Genomic DNA, 5,363 nt, shown 5'->3' on the forward strand with positions numbered 1-5,363 from the left:
AAAGGGTGCTTGGTCAGATTCCTCCTTTAGAGTATTTTGGTGCAGGATATTCACTAGTAAAGTGGGTAGCAGAGAAAAAAAAATTTCTCTACTACCCACTTTACTAGTGAATATCCTGCACCAAAATTCATTCGACCATGTTTTAGTTTCTTAATGAAATGTTGGATTTTATTGGTTGATATAAATCAGTTAGCTAGGAAGTCGGGTGGTAGGGCAGTGGGTTAAGTGCAAGTGGCACAAAGTGCAAGGACCTGCCATAAAGATCCCGGTTGGAGCCTCTGGCTCCCCATCTGCAAGGGAGTCACTTCACAAGCAGTGAAGCAGGTCTACAGGTGTCTTTCTTTCTCTCCCCCTCTCTGTCTTCCCCTCCTCTCTCCATTATTTCTGTCCTATCTAACAATGACGACATCAATAACAACAACAATAACTACAACAACAATAAAAAGACAACAAGGGCACCAAAAAGCTAATTAATTTTTGTCATCACTGAGGTTTCACCTCTCTGTGCCTACTAAATATTTAAGATAGTAAGAGATTGAAGAAGAGGAGAGACACTACGATACAACCCCCCACCCCCCTCCCATAATAGGAGCTGGACTTGCGCCTGGGTCATGCATATGGAAAAGAGCATTTTCCTGCGGCAGCTATTTTGCTAGCCCTATTTAATAATTTTGATGATAGTCATAGCAATGTTATTCTATAACTTTTTAATATATTTAGTTCTAATCTTAGAAGCACATATACTAAAATTAGAACCCTATAGAGATTTGGATGGGTCCTGTACAAGGATGAACACAAATTAGTGAAGTATTCCATATTTATATGTGTATTTATTATACTTAAAGTTAGAAAATAATATATACTTGCTATATACTTGCTTCACTTGGAAACTTTACTGCATTAATAATTTTGTGAAAATTTTTATCTAAGCCTGGAACTAGTGGTTCTTTGAATGTGAAGTATAATTTCCTTTTAAAATGATTAGAGCATTCCTTTTAAAATGATTAGAGCATCTTAGTGCATTTTGGGAGTAATTTTATAATAACTTTCACTTTTTTTTTCCGACTAAGACTTTTCTTGCTAATGGGAGTCCATTTTAGTAAGTTAACTGTTCTAAGGAATTGCATTTCCTTTAAGGTCTACAAAGAGGTCTACAAAGTAATTTCTTATAATTAAAAAAGTGTAGGTTTATTTTGTCTGCTTTATTATTTCTTACATAAGGTTTTTGTTATTCTCTTGGCTTTTTTATTTTTATCTAGTAGATTTCCCTCTTTTATTACTTTTAAAATTAAATTTGAAAAAATGGTTTAAATTTAGTAGAACTCCTGTTTTATATTCTCTAGTTCATTAGTTTTCACCTTTATTTATTTACTACCAGGGCACTGCTTAGCTCTGACTTATGGTGACATCATGGACTGAACCTGAGACCTTCTGTGCCCCCATGCTATCAACCTTCTGCTGGTTCTAGCTCCCTTATTTTCTGCCCTAGTCTTTATTAAATTTTTAATTGTGTTTTTCCTTATATTATTTTTGTTCCTTTTGTATCTTTGTGTACAGGGCAATTTTTTATATTAGTTTTAATGTTTATTGACATGAATATTTAAACAAAAAATCCCACTATAAATTCACTCTACAGCCTCTGATCTCAGTATTTTTGTTGTCATTATTTCCAAAATAACTGGAATTTTGGTTTGCATTTTCCATCTCCCTAAAAACTTGTCTGATTAAAACTTTTCATCAACCAAATTTTCATGTAGATTGCCCTTTTTGTTTTTAAATTATCATTATTTATTTATTTATTGGATAGGGTCAGTCAGAAAACTGAGAATAAAGAGGGAAATAGAGAGGGAAAGAGATAGAGACATGCCAGCAATATTACTTCAACACTTATGAAGGTGGGGGGGGTACTGAGGAGTTGAACCTATGTCTTTGTACATTGTAACATGTGTACTCAATGAGGTGCACCACCACTCGCCCCCGGATTATCTTTTCAAATTTTGTATTACATTTTCTCAGATAAAAGTGCTGTTTGTGAGTTTTATACTTTACATACTTTGATGATGATGTCCTTTTATTTATATTAGGGCTCAATATAAACATTTCTTGGGCTAAATGTAACCCACTGCCTTTTTTGTATAGATTGTGAATTAAAAAAACAAAGATTAGTATATGTATAATTGAAAAAATAACTTAAGAAGAATAATATCTTAGGATCTGTAGGAAAGATATAGCATTCAAATTTCAGTGTTCACAAATTACATTTCATTAGCAGGCAATTTGTTCACTGATACATTTTTTTTGTGGCTATGTACAGTTGTAACATCCTTTGCTCTGTAAAATGTGAAATATTTATTGTCTGGCCACTTACAGAAAAACGTTTTGGGAGATTTTTAAGGTTATTAAAATACTCATAAATGCTATATTTCAGTTCTTAAGATTTTTTTTTATTTAATGAAGGGGGAGAGATGAGAGGAGGAACCTTGGGTATGTGTATTTCTATTTTTTTAAATTTATTTGTTATTGGATAGAGACAGAGAGAAATTGAGAGAGAAGGGGGAGATAGAGAGGAAGAGAGACAGAGAGAGACCTGCAGACCTGCTTCATGCCTGTCAAGCAAGTCCCCTGCAGGTGGGGAGCTGGGGCTTGAACTGGGTTCCTAACTGGTCCTTGCGCTTTGCACCATCTGCGCTTAATCCACAGCACCCCTTCCTCCACTCCTCTCTCACACCCTTGTTTTCTCCTTTCTCACACCTGCTCCTTGCCTGGGCCCTTACACATGCATAATTACACTACTTTAAACAAACTTTCTCATTCTTACAAAGAGAGGGAGGGGTTGCAGTGGTAGGTGTACATAGACCACTAAAGTTTCCTCTGATGCCAAGCCACTCCAATATGGTGTTAGAACGCTAAGTTGACTGTATATACACTTCCCAGTGAATTCTCGCCATGGTCCAACATTTAAATTCTTTTTGCATTCATTTATTTTAGATACTTTGGTCAATTCTTAAAGTTTTACTTATGAAAGTAAAATTTCAAACATTGTTGTAATTAAAAAATAAAAGATTTCAAGAGTGGCCACTGGGCATGACTTTAAAACAATCAAAGGTTTACTACAGGAAGGTGCAGAGGTACAGAATAGTATTATTTAGGTAGGCAAGATATGCAATTATCGACAGAAATAAGACTATGCAGGGCCCATGAATCCATAAGTTACCAGATTTCAGCTACACATGTACAAATTCTGGAACGATCAGCCATGGTGCCTCTTGCATGTAGGAAAGCAGAGAGCCGGAAGCATGGAGCACAAGAAAAGAGAGAGCCTGACTTCAGCCTGGCATGTACCTAAATCAGTTATAACATACCCACAATCCTTTGTGGGTTTGCTACAGTCTAACTATGTTTGTAGGCTGACATCAGCTGTATGTTAATCAAGTACCAAAATCCTATTCATGTGTTATGTCACAACAAAACATGAAAAAAATAAAGAAATAATACCAGGAAAATCTACTAAACATGGCTAGTTGTTTTTACTAAGCAATTTAAAACCTGGATAGCTATGTCTCTCTTTTTTAATTAATTTAATTTAAATTCTTTAAAAAATGTTTTATTTATTTATTTGATAGAGACGGAGAGAAATCCAGAGGGAAGCAGAGATAGACACCTACAGCACTGATTCACCACTTGTGAAGCTATCCACTTGCATATAGGGGCTAGAGGCTTAAATCCAGGTCCTGGTTCAATGTAACATATGCTCTCAACCAGGTGAGCCACTGTCTAGACCCAATAGCTATTTATCACAGACTGAGAACACTAGGTTAATAGGTGGAGGATAGAAGGCATTAAGGACCTAGTATACTTTAGTGGAGAAGGACTTAGATTTATGGTGGGGCTGGTATATAGTCAACTACTACCAGGATATGAGAAATTGTACCCATGTGTCTGCAACTGTCCTATAAGATGCTATTCCCACCTATAAAATGATTTTTTAAAGTAGGGTTAAATCATTTTATCTGTTCTCCATATATGATAGTGCTTTCATGGTGCTTTCATGCTTTAATGTGCTTTCATTTTCAGCACTCATAATTTAGGCATCTCCTAGGCTTCTGATTATATTCACCTTGAAATTGAAAAATGAAATTCTATAGAGCAGGATAATGGAGATTAATTTTTTATCTTTCTAATTTCTGCCTATTCAGTTAGTCTGTCAGCACATTTTACTTTTAAAATTTATTTAAGTTGTATTTAGTTTGATAAATTAAGACCACAAGCATACAGATTCCAATTGGCAATTATCCTAATCTTTTTTAAATGAATTAAATGTAGAAACCAATTTTGTTACCTCATATTTTACAGAGAAAATGAGGATCAAAGGCATGTTTCTTAACTTCTGTAACAACTTGTTTTTTAGATCCAAAAATATTGAAGTGGAAACATGTACCTTTTTTCAACTTCAAAATGGTATGCTTTAGCTATGAATGGGAAAAGGCAGATCCTTATAGCTATATGTGAAATATAGAATGTATCAAAACATCTTTCCCAGGAGTTAAAGTTGTGTATCTCTTGAATTATGCCCACATAGTAATCCTTGCTAGATTGTCCTTTAAAAAAAAAAGTTTGTTCAGGCTGGGGTTATGACTTGCCCTGCCAATTCCCATGTCCAGCATAGAAGCAATTACAGAAGCCAGAACTCCCACCTTCTGCATCCTAAACATAATTTTTGGTCAATATTCTCAATGGGGGATAATTTTGATAGGGGGAAGATGACTTACAGGCTCTGAACTCTAAAACTTAGAGAGATAAGAGGAAAAAAGGAAGTAGTTACAGAAGTAGTTATTCAGAAGTAGTTACAGGTGTAGATGTGACTTTATGTTAAGTGAGATAAGTCAGAAAGACAAAGATGAGTATGGGATGATCCCACTCAAAAACAGAAGTTGAGAAAGAACAGAAAGGAAATTCAAAGTAGAATCTGACTGAGTTGGGAGTATTGCACCAAAGTAAATATCTCTCGGTGGAGGATGAGGGTAGAGTTTCAGCTTCTTATAGAGGGGAGTGAGGAGGGACAGGACCATTGGAGGTAGTAACAGTGTTAATATACACTCCTATTAACTTATAGTCTTACAAATCACTACATAATCAATATGAGAGAGGGGAAAATGGTTGAATGTTTTAAGTCTTTTGACGCACAGGCCCCAGTTCTGAGAATATATTCCTTTAATCAAAGCCATTAAGATTTCAAATTGGCAACCTGATTGAATTTTAACAGTGTACATTTCTAATAATGAATTTCTCTTTCAAATATTAAATAACCTATAATTACCAGTGAGAACAGAAGCAATTGTTTGTATCACAGTGTAAGATACAAC

The 5,363-nt window shown here is 35.0% G+C and overlaps 1 non-coding gene across 1 annotated transcript; it reads left to right on the forward strand.

Moving 5' to 3' along the window:
- Positions 1–719: 719 nt before the first annotated feature.
- On the forward strand, positions 720–822 carry LOC132535037 (U6 spliceosomal RNA). Its single transcript, XR_009546823.1, has one exon. It is a non-coding gene; the product is annotated as a U6 spliceosomal RNA (small nuclear RNA).
- The last annotated feature ends 4,541 nt before the right edge of the window (positions 823–5,363 follow it).

This window comes from Erinaceus europaeus, chromosome 20 (genome assembly GCF_950295315.1).
Source record: "Erinaceus europaeus chromosome 20, mEriEur2.1, whole genome shotgun sequence".
NCBI lineage: Eukaryota > Metazoa > Chordata > Mammalia > Eulipotyphla > Erinaceidae > Erinaceus > Erinaceus europaeus.